Source organism: Equus asinus, chromosome 2, assembly GCF_041296235.1.
Source record: "Equus asinus isolate D_3611 breed Donkey chromosome 2, EquAss-T2T_v2, whole genome shotgun sequence".
Classification (NCBI taxonomy): Eukaryota; Metazoa; Chordata; class Mammalia; order Perissodactyla; family Equidae; genus Equus; species Equus asinus.
Window position 1 is genome coordinate 156,199,025 of NC_091791.1, and position 20,322 is coordinate 156,219,346.

Consider the following 20,322-nt stretch of genomic DNA (forward strand, 5'->3'; position numbering starts at 1 on the left):
AACCAAACTAAGCAGCTATTAAATGGCCAAGATGTGACCTGAAACGGATATTCTTAGTGCAGGTGCCATGCTTTTTCTACTAAACCAGATGCCTTAACTTTGAGTCTTCATTTCTTCAAAGCTTTTTAGCAGATATTTGCAAATTGTCAAAAGAACTTTTCCAATAGAAAAGATCTTGAGGCAAATTCGTGGACTCTGAGGCAACCGTCCTCTTTCCTATTTCAGCTGTGGTTTTGGTTTCAATCTTCTCCTTTTCTACTTCCTCTTCATCCTCTTCCACTTCCATCATCATCATCATCACACCTCATCATCGAACTCAGCTTGCCAATGGAGCAGAGGTTGTGGTCACAAAGGAGTCATCATTCTATGCTACCTCCCTCTTTATTTGAGTTACAATTTATCCAGTTGTTATTTACCAAAGAAGGGGGAACATATAATTCTTTTCTTTATTCTTTCTCTCTCCCTCTTTGAGTAATCTTCCTCCTCTTTTTTTCCCTTCCCTTCATCCTTTATATCTTACCCACTTTATCAGCTCTCCCCGAAATAGCTAACCACAGAAATTCCAAAGCAGCTGTTTTCTGGGACAAAACAGCCATATGCCTCCCTGCTTGGGCACCACCCTTACATACCAGAGATAGACAAGCTGTTCTCAGCTCCCTCTGCCTCCAAATGGAGCTAACCACCTTCACAGGCTTTGTTCCACAGGCCACACATTAGCCTGTGGCTTCAGTAATATGTAAAGATGTATTTGTTAAGTTTCACTTCAGCAGCAGAAGCCAGTATATTTTGCCCATGGTGGCAGTAAATTCAACCCACAGACACACACGCACAAATCACTCTCAGCTGTATCAACAAACAGAGCTTCAATTTAAAATCTGAACTCTGAGATCATAGTTTCTCGACTTCAGAAAGTCTTCTCCTAGACTGGGCCCTACCAAGCCCAAAGGAGCAGTGTGAGGATCTCTCTGGATGTGGACGTGCATTCTCTCTCAGATGCAGGATTGCCCTTCTGGTCTGTTCTAAACAGCGCCAAGGATCCATGTAAAAAGATAGAGTTTAGTTTAGGGAGTAGAAGTTCAAATCTTCCAGAGAGTCAAAGATAAGCTAAAAACAGCAGCAAAAAGAACAGCAACAAAAGATGCTTTAGTTTAATTTGGGATTTATGTAAATTGACCACTGTGGCCATGGAGTCATTGTCACTCTCAGGGAGATGTTCGGAATCTCTGAGACTGTAGAGTGGAGGCTGTGGCGTTCCACTCGGATGCTGCTTCAGAACAGAGGTACTCATTCCTACAGTGGCTAGAAGTGTGGCAGCTGAAGACTCTTAGCTGATTCTCCTCCAGGAGTTGGCCATCAGTGCTGCCTTGCCCAAGGACATGTGCCCTCCCTGGGGACAGCCCATGTCCAATGGCTGGTCCTTGTGCTTTAAGGCAGGACAACTGTGAAAGGCCATCCGAGCCCCAGAGCTCTCCATAAGATTTGTTGGGGCCTCTGTTGTGCACGTGTCACAGCCAGCCTTTGTCCTGGCCCAATCCTAAAAGCAATCCCCAAAGAAAGCTGTTACATGCAATTTCAGAGTCTCAGAGTCTGTCCCCCGGGGCACGTGACCTACCACAGATTTTTTCAAAACAGGTAAAATATGTCAGGACTTGCTGGAGTGAAAAGCCCCTGGACATCTGCCATAGCTATTCTCCTTTATTCCAGGGAAAAACAAATCCTTCTCATAAGGAATTCTTAGAACTGCCTTGCTATGAAAGAAACTAGCTTCACCTCCAAACAACCCTCAGAGATGAGATGGGCACTGACCTACCCCAGAGACAGCATCTGTATGCGCCATTTCCCTCTTGGCGTTTAAATGGAAGACATTCTGATCAATAGATGTTTCAAGGAGTCAGAAAAATGCTTCTTCACTGATACCTATAGAAGGCTAATTATAAAAGATAAAAAGGAAATGTTTATTCTTATCATACGACCTAGAAACTGATTTCTGAGCTAAATATATGACAACTTTATATGTATGCTATAAAAAGCACAATCTTTTAAGAAAATTCTTTGGGATAAAAACTGAACATTGATAAAATTTTATCCCTACATTACTTTATTTTTGGTTCTGAGAATTGTAAGAGGATATCATAATAATAGCTGTCATTTACTGAAAATTTGCTGTGCACCAGTAGCATGCTAAGTGCTTTATGGATTGTCAAAAAAATGATTAAAGAAGACAATTTAGGTGATACAAGCAAACTATTTAGCACGTCATGAAGTAGACAGTCTCCTTTCAGAGAGCTGCAAAATGGGGTGGATGGTAGGAAGCTTTTATAGGATAAAGAATAAAGAACAAGCAAGAGCAAAATAGAAAATATCTGATTGACTGGAGCCATATAGTCAATCTTGGGGTGAGAATGCCTGAAATTCGTGTGGTGGTTGGAGATTGGCTGAATGGATGTACTGCTTTCTGGTCAAACAGAGCATTTACAAGGGCAGGAAGGCCATCTGAGTTTCCATTTACTGACGTGACACCCCAGGCATGACCAGCTCCATCTTGGACCTAGAAAGTTATTTCAACAATATATATCATCAGATTTAATGTTTGTAGCATCCTTGTGAAATTATTACTATTCCCATTGTGCAAATCAGGTAATCAAAGCACAGAAGGGCTAAGTAACTTGCACAGGGTCATGTAGTTGGAGGGCAGAGCTAGAATTTGTACCTAGATAGAACAAAGTTTTAGCCCATATGCTTAACCACTGTGCTTCATTTCCTCTACCCCAATCATTGATAATTCTTTTATTTTAAAGGTGGAATGTTTTTGTCCAGCACATCAAAATTCTTTAGCATTATCTCTTAAAAACTGTTGCTGAGGAAAATGCCTGGACTGGAGACTAGTTTTGCAATAGAAGGATGGGAGAAAGCAGATGCTCTCCTCATATACTCAGGCTTCCTGCACATGTCTTTGTCATCAATATCTTACCCAGAGCCTTGAATTTGCTCTGAAATTTGAGGAATTATGGGAATTATGACTATTTCACCATAAATGTGACTACTCTCTTGTTGTCACTTCTGTCCTGGTCCTGAGTTCTTAGCACATCAGCAACCAAAGATTGACTCAATTCTTTAACAATGCTTCGAGTTTATTCGGGGTACTTTGTTAATTTCTTAGTTATTTGAATACTTGCAGTTTTAAATCCTTTTACACTGAAACCCGCATGTTCTCATGCTCCATATCTGACTAGAAGTAAGAGGTTTACAAAAATTTTTTAGGTAAGTGAGGGAGGCTACTGGTGCACCAGACCTTCTCTTCCAAACTTCTTGAGTGTTGTTCATAAACATGCTTCTTATTCCTCAATAAAATGGGCATCTATTGATTTGCAACTTGCGTGCTTCAGATATATGGCTTCTAAGTCCTATTTCATATACTAAAGTCAGGCTATCAACCTAGGCAGGTGGATTAGCAGAGTATAGATGCTTACTTGGTTCCTTATATTCAAGCAGACACCTGCCAACATGGTAGCTTATGGTGGATTGATCATAAATTTGGTCATTCTTTTCCAGTTTGAAAGTCCCCTTATTTCAAAAGTTTAGGGCTGACCACAGCCTAGAGCTGAAAAGCATATTCAAGGCTGGAAGCTGAGCAGAACTTATGGTATCAAATCTGTACCTTCCTGCTTCAGTAGCTTTGAAAGGAGATCCAAGTTAATGAAATAGAGTGAAAAAGGAATAATTTACTTTTTGGGGGTACTTTTACTGAGGTGTGTGTAATTATATCATGTAAATGTATTTACAGTAAAAATGTACAAATCTTAAATTTTGAAAAATTTACGTATCCGGATTAAGGCATAGAACATTTCCACCACTCTAGAAAATTCCCTTATGCCCCTTCCCAGTCTATACCCCCACCCTCACCCTAGGAAGTTTCTGATTAATCTCCCAAATTTGCTTTGCCTGTTTGCCTATTTTTGAAATTCACATAAATGGAATCACATAGTACGGATTTTTTTGTGTCTGGCTTCCCCACTGCCCGCCAACTCACTGTCCCTGAGATTGATCCATGTTCTTTCATGCATCAGTAGTTCATTCCTTTTTAGTCACTGCTAAGTCAAATTCTATTGTATAAATATACCACAACTTGTTTATCCATTTTCCTATTGATGGATATCATATTGTTTTCAGTTTCTGACTACCATGCATAAAAGCGCAAGGAACATTCTTCTACAATTTACTTTGTGGACATCTGTTTTCATTTCTTTTTGGTGAATACTGAGAAGAATTGCAGGATCATAAGAAATATTTGGCATTTTAGGTTTTTAAATTTTAACCATTCTAGTGGGTGTGTAGTGTTATTTCATTGTGGTTTTAATGTGCATTTCCCTAATGACTAATGATGTTGAGCATATTTATATTTTCTTTTGTGAAATATCTGTTCAAGCCTGTTGCCCATTTTTGGGGGGTTTTCTTTTGAAAAATTACTTAATTGTAGGAGATCTTTATATGGCCTGAATACATATCCTTTGTCAAATATGTATGCGTTTAGTGTCGAATTTGTATCCTGTCCTGGCCTTTTATCTTTGTACTTTTGCTTTATTCTTAAGTAGTTGCTCTGGAGACTACAATATATCTATCTAACTTGCTACAGTATATCTTGGGTTAATATAATACCACTCTATGTATAATGTACGATGATTACAACAGTATATGGGCTTCCCCCGCTAGCCAAAAATTCTCTTTGCACCACTTTGCTTTTAGGAAAGACCTACATTAGTACCTATTTTCACTAACCAAAACAGATCCAAAGGGGATTTTCACTTTTATGAAAAAAAGGCAAAATCAAAAATAAGTGTTGAGCTTTTGTTTTGCAGTGAGCCATTTTAGCGGCCAAGCGTACTGTGTGTTTCAGGTCTTCCACAGCAGCCGAAGCAGATGATGCAATTCACCCTTTGACGTGGAAGAAGGTGTAGAGGTTAGTGATCTGCCTGTCCTGGTGGATTCAGAGGAGCTGTTACTAGGTGGTTAATAGCTGACCCTCTTCGTCTGTCTCCCACGCCCCAGTCCCCTGTACCTTCCACCACTCCACCTCCGACAACTCAGGCTAACACCCCATCATCACCACCACCACCTCTCAGCCTTCCACTGTGCTCACTCTCTTCCCAATGCTGGTAAGTGAAACCACGCTGTAGAGACATGATTTCTACCTTGTCTAGGCTGTGTATTTATCCTATCATTCCTGCTTTTACTATACGGTAGTGTTATTTTAGGGTTTATGTGTCATTTGGTATGATCGGTAAGTTACTTTTTGGGTCTGGGAGCACTCAGAAATTTCTTCCATATAAATGAACAGTAACTGCTTCTTTGCTTTACGCCATTGCCCCTTAAGAAACATTTCATAGGAACGTTCTACTTTTGGATAATGGGGGAAACCTGAAATTCCATTTGCCTTCCCTGTCCTTTTTGAAATTGCTGTCATATAAATTGCTACTACATATGTTACAAACCCCAAAATACAATGTTGTTCCTTTTTTCATTTTTTTCAGGGAAAGATTCACCCTGAGCTAGCATCTGTTGCCAATCTTCCTGTTTTTGTTTTCTCCCCAAAGCCCCAGTGCATGTTTGTACCTTCTAGTTGTAAGTCCGTCTAGTTCTTCTATGTGAGCTGCCGCCACAGCATGGCAACTGACAGATAGGCGGTGTGGTTCTGCAATCGGGAAATGACCCCAGGCCTCCAAAGCAGTGAGCGTGCCGAACTTTAACCACTAGGCTATCAGGGCTGGCTCACGATGTTTTTACTTTTACTTTAAACAAATATCTCTAAAAGAAATTGGGAAAAAATAGTCCATATTATATGTTTACCAACTCACTTACCGTTTCAGGCACTTTTTAAACCTTCATATAGAACCAAATTACCAATTTTCAAACAATCATCATTTTGCTTCAGCCTGAAGAACTTGGTTTAGCATTTCTCACAGTATAGGTCTGCTCTCGATGGATTCTCCGAGCTTTAATTTACATGACAATGTCTGTATTTCATCTTTGTTTTGAAGGATATTATTACTGGATATATAGAATTCTGGGTTGACAAACCTTTTGTTTATTTATTTTTTTTGGAAGCAGAATTGCATTGTTTTCCTTGAGAAGTCAGCCATCATTTTTCTTGTCCTTCTTTATATTGTTCATATGTCTGCTTTTAGGATATTCTCTTTATCTTTGCTTTTCAGAATTTGTTACTATATGCCTGTAATGTGTGGCCATTGTTCTTTCAAATATTTTTTTTCTGATCCAATCCTGTTCTTCGAAGACTCTGCTTGACTATATGTTTGACAACTTGATACTGTCCCATAGATCATTAACGGTCTGTTCAACTTTTTCTTTAGTCGTTTTTTCTTTTCCTTTATTTTGTATAAGTTCTTTGTGTGCTAAATTCAACATCAGGGCCCCCTCAGAGACAGTTTCTGTTTACTGATATTTTTCCTGAATGTAGCTCATACCATCTTATTTCTTTACCTATCTCGTACGATTTGGTTGAAAACCGAGCAATTTAGAAAATATATTACAGTAAAACTCCAGATTCTGATTCTTCTCCCCTGAAGGTTGCTGTCATTTAGTGGTTTTTGCTGTTGCTGCTGTCGTTTTTGGAAGTTCCCTGGACTTTAATCTGCACAGGCTGTCTCCTGCATGATGTCAGGCAATTGTTTTGTTTCTTAAATTCTTATTTTCATTTTATTAGCCTGGCTTCCTAGGCGGCTTCTGTGTCTGCACGGCTCAGTGGTCAACCCAAGACTGGTCAGAGGTTGTGTTTAAACAGCCCCAGCCAGCAGAGCTGCTACCCTCTGCCGATGGGTCTGTGTGTGCAGCAGGAGCTTGTTCAAAGTCAGGCAGCTTGCAAGTCTGCCCTGGATTGCACTTTCTCTTGGGCCCTCTTGGTTTCCCCTGTGGGTGGGGATCTTATCTGGACCTACCCAGCCTGGGGTCTTATCTAGGCCTTCTGTCCTGCTCTCATTTCCAGGATCTCCTCGTTAAATGGATGTCTGCGTGGTCTGCCAGTCTGCTACTCGCCCCAACTGGGCCTGCATCCTCAGGCTACGAGAACTGTGGGGTTCCCCTTTTATTTCCTACCAGTTTTGCTCCTCTTACTGACAGTCCCACTGGGCATGAGTGAGCCTCTCTAGCAGGGAAGCAGCTGGTTTTCCGGGTTGGCCCCGCACTGGTAGAATCACCACGCTGCCCGAGCTGGAGGGATGGTGACAGCAGCCCTGGCAAGAATGCCGCAGATTTCATCTGTTCTGACACAAAGTGTATCAGTTTTTTTTAATAAGCAAACACTTCTCAATTTGTCGTTTGCCTTTACTTAGTTTCCAAAGCCCTGAAATGGTTATTTTGCCAATTTTCTCCAATTTTATAGTTGCTTTCTGGGGAAGAAGATTTACTGACTTCTTTATTCTATCATAGTCAGAAATCTTGCCCTCACAGATGTTTCTTTCTTTCTTTTGGTGAGGAAGATTGGCCCTGAGCTACTATCTGTTGCCAATCTTCCTGTTTTGCTTGAGGAAGATTGTTGCCGAGCTAACATCTGTGCCCATCTTCCTCTATTTTGTATGTGGGACATGGCCAGCCACAGCATGGCTTGATGAGCAGGGTGTAGGTCCATGCCCAGGATCCGAACCTGTGAATCCTGGGCCACCGAAGTGGAGCACACCAACTTAACCACTACGCCTGGGGACAGCCCCCGCTGATGGATATATTTTGACAAAGGATAGGAGAGGCAGAAAAAGATAAAGCATGATGCAGCTACTGGGAACAGTATTCCCTGTCATTTATAAACCTGTAACCAAACCACCAGGCTGTTGGTTCAGAAGCTTAAACGTCCTTGAATAATTTTTTTAACCATTGACTCAAAGGTGAAATGTGTTTAATGATATACGTAATCATTGTGCCATGAGAGTTAAATATCAGTGATAAAGAATTCACAGAAAAATAGATAATTATTCACAGAAAAATATATACAATTATTAACACCTTACCTAGCCCAGAAAATTGTTAGATTTTTCTTATCATGAGATTGATTATAGATCCTGGAAGACTATCTAGATCAACATTTTTCCTTGATACTCCACGTAGTGATAACTGACACCATCCTAACTCATTCCTATTACGTGGTAAATGTCCTGTCCCTTGCTTCCTCATTTCTGTATGATATTAGGGACATAAAGAAGTTATTCCCTTTATCCCTGCTCCAACCCTCCCAAACCTTTCCTAGGACCCCCGATTCCCTTAACTACAAGCAGAGCTCTTTCCTTCAATAAGTGAGGACAGGTAGCTAACACACAGGGGTGACCCCTTATCAACCCATTGCCATGTGCTTGCAACACAGCCTTCCCCACTTGTGTGAAGAAAGCAGTTTGTGGGAAACCTGAAGGCCCTGGCCCTGAGGAAATAGGAGAGAAAAGGCATGCTCCTGGGCATCAGGAAGCTGGCGCCGTTTAACAGGAGGCTTCTCTGACCTCATTCCGCCTTATATCACCCATCCGCCTTACATCACCTGGCTCACCTTCCTCCAAGCTCTGGCAAGCAGGGCTGCTCACCGCCGGCCTCCAGGCCAGTGTGGAAATCCCCACTTGGAGAGAAATCCCAAAAGAGCCCTAGGGCATCCGAGGGCCCTGAGGGGCTGTGGGGAGGTGAGGGGTGCCAGCCTCTCCAAATGTCGTCCCCGGTACTTGGTACTTGGAACAGCAATTGAGTTGTCTAGAGACCCACTGATTTTCGGTAAACTTCCGCTAGGTCTCCTGTGACATTTTTTTCTGGGCTCAAGGACTGCACTAATTAAGCTTTACCCTTTGTATTGTCATTTGTGTGTTGTGTGTCCGTCACCAGATTTCAGGTGGGGTGGGGTGGCATCTCTTCTGATGCTATTTTCCTTCCTATATCCCTTCCCTGTTTCTCTGCAGGCCCAGCTTTTAACATCTAGCATGAACTCATCAGACCAATTTTATCTGTTGTTCCAAATAGAATATAAAATATTCTGGCAACTCTCAAAGGCAGTGTTTCTCCATCGTGACTGCTCATTAGAATCAGTGGAGGAATTTTTAAAACCCAGGCTGCTCTTGAGACCAATGAAATCAGACTCTGGTGATGGGATCCAGGCGGCCAGTGCTAAGAAACAATGCTCTCATGGAAAGTAGAAGCTTTATGTAGCAAGCTAATATTTGTCTTTACTATTTTATCTTAAATCAACATTTCCCACATCCTTCAGGGACACATTCGAATATTAGTTGGCAGAAGGAACAGCAATGCAGAAACTGAATTATATCACGCTCTCATTGCAGTGTGTCAATATATCTGAGGTCATGTTGGCCAAATGCCCCTCAGTGTCCTTGTATTCAGCAGCTTCTTTGGTGACTGACGGCCTAGGAGAGGTTTGCCTCATGAGAGCAAATAAGAAAAAAAACCCTGTCGATGTGAAGCATGTCAGATTTCAAAGGCTGCTGGCCCATTATGTAAAATGCAATGACACATTAGTACAAATATTTACCTTCGCCTGGCTCCCCTGGAGTCTTTGTTCTCATTTAAACACCGAATGGCCATTGACTTCTTTTCAAAGAGAAAAAAGGAGAGTAATAAATCTTTCACTACCGTCTCCCCACAAATTTTCTTTTTGAGATTGAGATTTTCCACCCTTGCTTTTTCTACGACAAGATCACCACTATTTCAAGTTCTTGGTTCATTTCTCTAACCTCAGAGACAGATGCAGCTTGCTCTACACCGTGGACAGAAAGTTGGCTAAAAAACAAAAAAACAGCAAATATTTCTCAGATATTTGTCGAATCTCAAACGTGCACCAACCAACTTTTGAGTTTTCTCCTTTGAACGAGAAGATGAGTGGAAGAGCGAGGATAAGTTTTAAGGACCTGTAGGAATGCTTTTAGCACTGGTGCTTAGAAAGGTACTGGCAAAGGGTATGAGGCCATGGACGCTGTGCAAAGCCTGCAGCTCTGTGCTTGGTGGGGCGCTCCTCTGTTTTTGATAGGGACGGCATCAGAGAGTTAGCCATCGGGAAGAATTTCCTGGCATGAGAGGGGAGAGAGGTGAGACTCCATCATTGGGTAGAATTTTAGCAATTCCATTTTAGAATTTTTTCTCGGCAGGGAGGGAGGTTGGGTTTTTTTCTTTTTTAAAGAAAGACTCAGACTGATTTCTAGATGTGTGAAATCTTATTCTTGAGATAAGAATTTAACAACTCCTGAGAGTTCCTGTTAGGGCTGTAATTCTAGAAGACATTATGTTCAGGGCAGTTTAAAGCAAAAACATTCAACTTTGCTTATTTCAAGACTTACTACGTGGGCCAAGTTTCCCCATCTTTTACAAGTTTGTTAGACATGTTTCTGTACTCATTAGAAAGAATAAATGCTAACTTGGACTAGAAGGCTCAGGGCCACCGCATATGACATGCCTGTTGTACAGTACCAATGCCAGGGGCCCCATAACTGAGACTGCATTGGGGGTAGTGTTCTCTGGAGCTGTGAATTCACTGGTCCTGGGGAAGAGCCTGAGCTTCATGCCAGTCATGGCAGGGTGGAATCACAGTTAGCGTTGCCTGCCTACAATTTTCAATTGCCTAGGTATTTAAGGTTCTTCACTGCTTTTATTTTAAAATCTAGTCTATATATCACTAATTTAGTCCATGTTAGGGGACATTGCATACATGTAGGAGGAAAATCCAGTGGTGTAATAGAAAAAGATGCTCTGATAACACATGCATCATTTCTTTCGGCAATAAAATTCCTAATAGGAAAGGTCAGTGGATGAGTTGGTCATTGTCTCAAATTGTCCTCTTCCTGTCAATAGCACCATAGCTATTTTCCCAGTGGAGGTCAGAAATATGATTTGCCTTGTGGAATAATCTGAGCCAGAAATGATTATTATTACTGTTATTTTCTCTTAATCCATCTGGTCATTCCCGTTGTACTAGCTTAGCACTCCCCAAGAGTCACAGGAAAGTGGAGGAATTGCTTGGCTTGGTTCTCTGGGGTGAGCATCACTTGCCATTGTCATACTGAGGGTTGTCTCTCAGCCCAATCACCTGGACTGCACATGGTTCTGAAACTTGGGTGCCCCTTGGACTCTCCCAGAAGTAGAGGAGATGGTCCACCCAGTGCAGAGCCAAGCTGGGATGGTGTAGATATGGAGGGTGCTGTGCTTTTAAGAAGTGACAGGAAGATTCCCAAGCTAATGGGCTATTCCTGGGTCCCTTCTGTAGGAGGATTTGCTGGATGGTTATGCTAGTTCACACTGAGTATTTGAAGACCTTCACTCACATATTTAATGGTTTACGAGCCTGTAATATTAAAAAGACTAGGCTAAGTGTAGAATATAATGTAAGACACAAGTTTTCCCCATTCCAGGAACTTATAACCTTGTTGAGGGAAAAACCATCCATGAAATTGTTAAACACCAGCATGTTGGAGGATGTCCCCAGGGTGGTTTGGAGTGATCAGGCAGATGCTGTGGAAGAAGCAGGTCTTGAGTTGAACCTTGAAACTTGTACAGAGCATTGCTAAGTGGAAGGGAGGGAAGAACGTACTCTGCATAGTAGTGGACTACAATAGCTTGGACCAAACTGGGGTTCAGAGTTTCGTGCCAGGAAACTGGAGCCATTGTAGTGACTTCTACACGTTTGTTCAAGGATTTAGCTGATGTTGTGCCTTGAGACCTAGTAAGGCTTTGGACTTTCTCTAGAATATGTCCTCGGATGCGTGGTAGGACCGTTCCAATGTGTTGGACCAGCACTGTACTGAAGGCTGGATGCTCTGGATCATAGATGGCAGCAGACAGCACGACAGAGTAGGACATGGGGAGCTGTTTCCACTGTTTGTTATGACTCTTACTAATAGCATCCTGCTCGCTGTTTGGCTTGGCCTGGTTTCTTTTGAGCTCTGTGCCTATCTGTGGGTTGAAGGTAATTTGTGGCGTTACTGCTTTATTGATCTTTTCCTCTCCTGAGAGAGAAAATGTAATTTAGAGCTTGAGATTATTCTGGATTATCCTGGATTATTCTGGTTTATTCTGCAGCTTCATCTCAGAAATCCAAGCTGGCTCCTCAAGGATGAAGAGACAAGGCCCTCTCTAGCCAGGGTTCCTCAGACTTCAGTGTGCCTATGACTTGCTTGGGGATCTTATTTAAAAGGTCCTGATTCATTAAATCTAAGATGCAGCTCAATATTCTGCATTTCTAGTAAGGCCTGAGGTGATGCTGATGCTGAGGGTCTGAGGACTACTCTTAGTTTCAAGCCTCAGGGCATAGTACGGATGATTATGGCAACAGAGTGGCCCAGGAAGGTTGAGTGTGGGAAGGAGCAGGATGGAATGGAAATACTTTTCATATGAGATTATAGCCACCCAGGCTCCCACATAGACTTGACAATGAGTCATGGTCACTATCCACCCAGACCTTTGCTTCGCATTAGAAGGTGCTCCCCTAAGACATGCCCACGCTGAAGCCTCAGGAATACCATGCTTTTCCCATGAAAAGCCCAGTGAAGAAGCTTGTAACTTCCCAGCGGTGAAAGAGACAGGGAAGCCAAATCCTCGGTGGGTTTCGCCTTTTCCCCTCATCAACTGCATGGCTAATTGGAAGGCGAATCTGGTGGTTCCTTCCACTCTATTCAACTCAGTGGGTGTTTATGGCAAGTCTGCTCTGGGTCTAACACTGTGCTAAGTATGTGGATTTCTGATGAAGGGTGAAAAGTGGTCTCTGCTGTCCAGGGACTTGCTGTATTATTGGGAAGAAGAAAACAGAACACTGACAAGCAGTGAAAGAATAACATGAGACAGCAGGGCTATAATTATGTGCTAAATTGAAATATAATCAAGTGCCAAATCTATGACACAAGCAGTAAGTGCTGTGAAAAATCAGGGAGAGTTTGGATATTGGCTTGGCTCCCTGAAACTCAAATTATAGTTTTCAATCGAGAGCTCTATTGTTTGATTTGTATTGGGGTTTTGGAGATCTTGTGGATACAGAATTTGGAGCTACTGGGTGAGAAAGGGAAGGGCAGAGTCCAGCACAGAAACACAGTTTGCTTGTTTCAGGTACTAAGACCCCCACCATGAATGCAAATCGCACCTCCCACCCCAGCCTTCCCATCCCCACAGTGAATGAAGCATTTCTTTAAATGAAACCACCCCTAGATAATGAGATCATTGCTGCACTGTGCTGGGTTTGACTGGACACTCCCACAGCTTGTCGGAGATTCCGACCTAGAGTGAGTTCTTTCCATAGATCATGAATAATAATGGGGCTTAATGGGAAAGGTCATCGTGGAATCTCAGGGCAGATACCTTCCAGTTTATCGATGGGGCAGACAAAAGGAGAAGGGGCTGGGAAAGGCCCTCAAAGGCACAGAGAGAGCGCCTATCTTTTATCTTGTCCGTGAAAGCCCTGTGGAAGAACAATGCCATTCAGTACTTACATAGCACTTTAAACTCTTTCATAAGCAGCAGCTGGTAAGGTCTTGCATGACACCCCTGGAGAGCAAATGCACATTGGTCTTCCCTGATTTCTGAGAGTGAATCATGGGCACGGAGCCTTTATGTGTCTGGTGGAAACACTCATGCATCCCTTGGCCTGCCAAACTGGGGGACTGGGCCAAGCCCACATGGCCAAACCTATCAGGTGACTTAGCTGTGTCATGCATGAACCAAACACCAATCCTCCACACCTCTCAAGGTCAGGAACAAGTATCAGGTTCTCTGAATTGTCCCATGGAACACCCCTCTCCCAACTGGGACTGAGGGCAAGTTAGCACCTCTCCTGCCTGCCCGCTAGTCAGGTTAGGAGACTCACTCCCAGTTTCCTTCAGAGATCCTCCTCAGATGCTCTCGCCTGTCTGCACTGTGTCTTTTTTTTTTTTTGTGAGGAAGATTGTCCCTGAGCTAACATCTGTTGCCAATCTTCCTCTTTTTGCTTAAGGAAGATCATCACTGAGCTAACATCCATGACAATCTTCCTCTATTTTATGCGGGATGCCACCACACAGGATGGCTTGACGAATGGTCCTAGGTCCACACCCGCCCGGGATCTGAACTTGTGAACCCTGGGCTGCTGAAGTGTATGGCACGAACTTAACCACTATTCCACCAGGCCAGCCCCTGTGTCTTGTTTTCATATCCTTTTCTGGACGAGTAGTCCAAGAGTTACAGAACCTCTTGTTGAATGCTTCCTGTGTGGACATTCCCGAAGCGATCTGTTTCATGCTCACTTGATATCTGAGACCGATTGTGGGGGTGCCTCAGGCTAGACTGAGGCAGGAAGTGTGTGCTTGTAAACTTTGGATCACACCAGCAGCTGTTTCCACTGATGGAAAAGACTGACAGGAAATGGCCAAAACTTATCTATAGGCTGAACTTGAAAGAAACCGTTTTCACTTGCTGGTCTTACCTTCTCTATCAAGAATCTTTGGAGGCCCAACAGGTTCCAGTTGGTGGCCCAGAGGCCAAGTCTGGCCCACAGATGTATTTTCTCTAGCTGGTCTTGTGGTTTGTAAAAATCTGAATTACTTTTTAACATTTTTAAATGAACTTATTTTTATATAAAAATTGGGATTTCTGGCTTCTCTTGAAAAAACTTTGAGGAGCTGGCAACCCTGGGCCCATCTTCTGCTTGGAAACGTTGACCTGAAGCTGCAGAGCGAGCCCCTTCTCTTCACTCTGTCCTGCCCCCTCGGCCCACTGCCCCCATTTCTTCACTAGCCCGGGCCCTGTGAGCATTTGGGTTTTTGACCTTGATGAGTCGCAGATACAGCCTGCATTTATTTCATCTTGATATTAGGGGTGCTGTGCCTAAGACAGACAAGAGATCAGGGTAGGTTTGGCTAGTAGTGATTCAGGAAAAGTAGAATGTTGATTTTGGGACAGCTCAGAAATGCTCCAAACTAGAGGCAGAAAAATAATCTCTGAGTGCCTCTCAGATCGTCTGTGGAGAAGGACCAGTTTGTTTTCCACTTTCCAATTCATCACAGACCTGTAGTTTCGTAAAATACAACATACATGAATTCCTAGAAACACAAAAGAAATAGAAGACACACAAAATACAAGGCAAATTTTATGATTAGAGTCTACAGGCATAAAAATTATTTTAATAAATGTGATCAGAATAAACATAATATGGGAAAAGAGAAAATAATTACAAAGTTTATACTGTTCATTTAATGCATGCATATAAGCTATAACTATAGAGAATCACTATTATAGCTTTCTATCTCTGCAGTTATGAACGAATGAAAAGTTATGAATGAGATGGCAATTTCCCATATTAAATGTCTATATGCACGCTTTTAATGAACAGCATGTACGTTAAATTTTAAGTTTTTTTAAATGCAATAAGTAAGCATGCTTCTTGCTTGTTAATTTAGCTAGTATAGTTAAATCGACAATGACATTCCTTATGGGGAAGATGTTTCTGTGTTTTGTTTCGATAACATTCCCAGTAGAGAATCTAGTTTCACAGAGGTATCTTGACATGAATGGGAGAATAAATTTTAAAGTAACTTCAGCAAACTCAGGGTATGCATTTTTAACTTTTCTTCAAAATGAAGCAAATAATACAGTATTTGCAAAATTCATCTTTAATCTTTCATTAGTAGCAAATTTGGACAATTTATCCTGCAAAGTTAAAGTTAAAATTAATTTAACTTTCAATAAAAGGAATGGATATCAGATCCATTAATTTCCTCTTCGTGAATGTTCTTATAATGGAAAGTAAAATCCAAAACCTTCTCCAAAATTTCTCAGATGTATGGCAATAACTTTGCAGACGTGTAATTTCAAGATCATCACCTACTTTATTATTGGTTGCTGTTAAATTACAGGACATCAACACTCTGTAGAAATTGTTTGTCCAAGCTTCCAACTTTTCTTTTTGCCCTTTCTTCTTATCTGCGCTTGAAAACATGTCATGTCCTTTATTTGAATGGAGTATTAAGATCTTTAAAAGTATAAAAGATATCCAACAAATAAGCATGACAGACTGTCTAATGCATATCTTTGAAATGTTAAAACTGGTTCTTTTCTTGTAGAAACACAATAGGTTTGTTCAGTTCAAATATTCCTGATGGAAATTTCCCTCTCAGGAACCATCATTGCACAGTAGTTGTTTATAATCAGCTTCCATATGATTAAAAGTAAAAAGAATGCCCTCAAATTTTACGAGTTAGCTTTTATGTACTTTACAACTTACACCAAGAGCACTTTTTAGTTCAGCCAACATTTTTGTTTTGTTTTCTTTTGGAATAAGATTTCTTGATGACGGAAGCATTCCCTTGATTTATATTGGGCACGGCTATTCCAGAATGCTTCCTGTTATGAGAGCTGTGCCATCAGAACATACTTCTAAAAATTTAAGCTCCAAATCACAGTTGTTGATTAATACTTCATGGCTCTATATAGTTTAGAACTGGTTGTCTTTTTGAAAATGAAACTTAGAACACAAATTCTTCCTTTAAATCACCTTCATGTTCAAACTGCACATATGTGAAAAGGATGGACATTTTAGCAATATTTGTATATCTGTCTAGCTGCAATGAAAATTGTATTACCAACTTTATTTGTTTTATAATTGATCCTGCATGACATTAAGTTTTGTGTCACTGGAAAATGGCCGTTGAGCCACCCTGTTTGACAAGATTCTCTCAACATTTCCAAGCAAATATCTTTTTTTTTTTTTTTGAGGAAGATTAGCCCTGAGCTAACATCTGCCACCAATCCTCTTCTTTTTGCTGAGGAACACTGGCCCTGAGCTAACATCCATGCCCATCTTCCTCTACTTTATATGTGGGACACCTGCCATAGCATGGCTTGTCAAGCAGTGCCGTGTCCGCACCCAGGATCCGAACTGGTGAACCCTGGGCCACCAAAGTGGAACGTGCACACTTAACTGCTGTGCCACAGGGCTGGCCCCCAAACAAACATCTTTGATGCATTCGTTCATTAATATTTAAACAAAGGCATGTGGGTCTTTAGACTTAGCAACTCAAAGTGTTATTTTGTAAGAAGCCCACAAAGCACATTTGTTTCTGGTGGCTTTTTAATTCAAGATCCTTTCTTTTTAAAAAATGATTCTTTTGGTTTTGAATCTACCTTTTATGATTTGGATGTAAGTATTCCTTAGGTCTTAATAGTTTCATTGATTAGCCAATATGTCTCTTCAAATAACACATTGTTATTTTAGCTCTTAGGCATCAATTATGACTGCAAAACTGAGCTCCGTATACAAAGGATCATGCTTTTAACTAAAACTGGTACAACTTTTTGATCTTTATATCTTTGGACTCTTGTTTATTGTTATCACTGAGTTAGCATTATAGCTGTAATCAGGATGGGTTGATATTTTCTTGACAAAAATGTTCAGCGAAGCTTATTTTTTATCTATAAGTTGGGGTTAAAATTAATAACACCAATTTCAGTTCCCTAATATAGGTAATGAAGTTAAAAATAGATTTAAAATAGGCTTGATTAAAACTATTGTAAGAATGAATTATGTCTACAAATTTTATTTACATATGCTTATAGCATCACAATTTCTCAGGTATCTATATACAGAGAGAGATATATGTGCAAAAATATGTACTTACACTTTCTCAGATTTTTAACCAATTTTGGTGAGAGCTGACAAAGTGACCTTAAAAGTCCCATATCGTGAAGTTCCATTGAACACGATTAGTAGGCGTTTTGCGTTACATGTGACTCACCAGGAAAGGTCAACAACGTCCAACTGGTTGTATGAGATGAGTTGGGCCGTGTGAAATTGTTATAAAAGTTTCTAAATGCTTACTACTCTCAAATTCTCTGATTATCTTGTCATGGGCCCATAACGAATAGCTTGTGGATGGTCACTGGTCCATGGATAGCATTTTGCATTTAAATAGATGCCCCCTCACAGACCCCTATGAAGCTGGCATCAGTTCTCTAATATTTGCTGAGAGATGACCGACTGATAAACTACTCCTTCCTCAGTCAGAGGATAAGATTAGGGATTACATTTGGCTGTGAGTATCAAAACAAAACAAAGCAAAATAATGCAACTTATACGAGATAGCAGCTCTTTTTTCACATTAAAGGAGTCTGGCGTAGGGACTGGGGTCGTCAGGGATCGTTTGCCTCAGGGACCCAGGCTTCTTCTATCTTATTGCTTCACTGGACATGGCTTTCTTTCTCAACGTACCTCATGCTCCAAGATAGCTACTGGAACTCCAGTGTTATGTCAACATTCCAGCCAGCTAGGAGAGGCGGTGGGTGTTGGAAGAGCAATCCTTTTAAGGCACTTTCTGGAAGTTGCATGCATCATTTCTACATACATTTCATTGACAAGAGCTTTAGTTGTGAAGCCAGCCATACCTAGTTGCAACAGATGCTCTGAAATGTAATAGTTAGGGGAGTCATGCTCACCTAAAATTAGATACTCTGTTACTATGGGAGAAGGAGGAGAATGGATGCTGGGGGTCATCCGGCAGTCTCTGACAGACTTACCTTCCGAACATTAGGATTCCAAGTAGAAATGAATGTGAGGGTTCTGTAAGGCAGCACAAACTGATAGAAGCTTCCGGCAGACGAGGCAGTGTAATTTGATCCCTTCAGTGACAGGGCCTGCCCAGGGTCTATAAAGATTTATCCAATTTAAGATTTTATAACCGACTTGCAATTTTAAGCAACCGCTTACTCATTGTGTATAGATTTCCAGTCCAGATATTAGATTAGTGCAAATGTTTTCCAAATAAAAAAATGAACAACTGGGGCCGGCCCCGTGGCACAGCAATTAAGTTCGCACGTTCTGCTTCCACGGCCCGGGCTTTGCTGGTTCAGATCCCGGGTTTGGACATGGCACCACTTGGCAAGCCATGCTGTGATAGTTGTCCCACATATGAAGTGAGGAAGATGGGCATGGGTGTTAGCTCAGGGCCAGTCTTCCTCAGCAAAAAGAGGAGGATTGGCGGCAGATGTTAGCTCAGGGCTAATCTTCCTAAAAAAAAAAAAAAGAAAAGAACGACTGTGGAAAATGGTGCACAGGAGGGGCTGGCCCGGTGGCATAGTGTTTAAGTTTGTGAGCTCCCCTTCCACAGGCCGGGGTTCCCTGGTTTGGATCCTGGTTGCAGACCTACACACTGCTCATCAAGCCATGCTGTGGTGGCATCCCACATACAAAATAGAGGAAGATTGACACAGATGTTAGCTCAGCAACAATCTTCCTCAAGCAAAAAGAGGAAGATTGGTAATGGATGTTAACTCAGGGCCAATATTCCTCACCAGAAAAAAAAAAAAAAGAAAGAAAATGGTGAACAGGAACCCTCACAGCCAAAGTTCAAAACCTTCCATAGGGTACTGTCTATGAGAGGTGCTGGGGATAGGGCAGTGAACGAGGCAAGTGTCTGTCATCAAAGAGCTTACAGTCTAGCAGAGGAGATAGTGAGGGGACAAATGATGGCGATATGCTATGCAATGGGCTCTGAAGGACTCTGTCAGCCTCATTTCAAAGCAAACTAAAAGACTTCCCATTGGAATCAGAATCAGTCCATCCTCGTGAAAGTATTATGTGCAGCAGGGGTTCTGCTGTTCAGCTAAAAATTACTTGAAGCCGCTTTGGACTGACATCAGATATGTTAACACGAAATTGCCAGTTTGTTTCTCCTAAATGCACCTCATCGAGTCTACATTGGAACACCCATCATCGGAGAAATTCCAGGTCTGAGAAATCCTCGAAAGGAGCCTCTTGTTTGCACCACATTGGGAGCAGAGTTCTCTCTCTATGTAAAAAGGAAAATAAACTATGAAAAAGAGCTTTTCTTAAACCATAGACGAATGTGCTTTTATCAGTAGAAGTTAGTCACCTGTTAAAAAGCTCACTCAACTTGTTCAGGTTAGTAAATTAGAATTGAGGGATTTCTGAAACGTGTGGGTGTGGGTAAATATGTACCTTCTTGTTATAGATATTCTTGCTTATCTTAGTTTAGACTTCTTTCTTTCTTTCTTTTTTTGTGAGGAAGATTGGCCCTGAGCGAACACCTGTTGCCAATCTGCCTCTATTTCATGTGGGACGCCACCACAGAGTGGCTTGATGAGCAGTGCTAAGTCACCATCCAGGATCTGGACCCATGAACCCTGGGCTGCTGAAGGAGAGCACACGAACTTAACCACTACACTACTGGGCTGGCTCCTAGACTTATTTCTTTTGGCCAAGACCCTGCTGTTGGGGTCTGTGCGTCAGACTTCTGTAACAAGCAAAAAAACAGCTACTTTCACATATATCCAATTATTGAGTTCCCCAAACAGGGAATTTTTCTGGAT

The 20,322-nt window shown here is 41.6% G+C and overlaps 1 long non-coding RNA gene across 1 annotated transcript in view; it reads left to right on the forward strand.

Moving 5' to 3' along the window:
• Positions 1–4,948: 4,948 nt before the first annotated feature.
• LOC139046278 (uncharacterized) overlaps positions 4,949–20,322 on the forward strand; it is a 33,496-nt gene continuing 18,122 nt past the window's right edge. Inside the window, exon 1 of the long non-coding RNA XR_011506125.1 lies at positions 4,949–5,153. This is a non-coding gene — a long non-coding RNA (uncharacterized lncRNA). The remainder of the gene's footprint in view (positions 5,154–20,322) is intronic.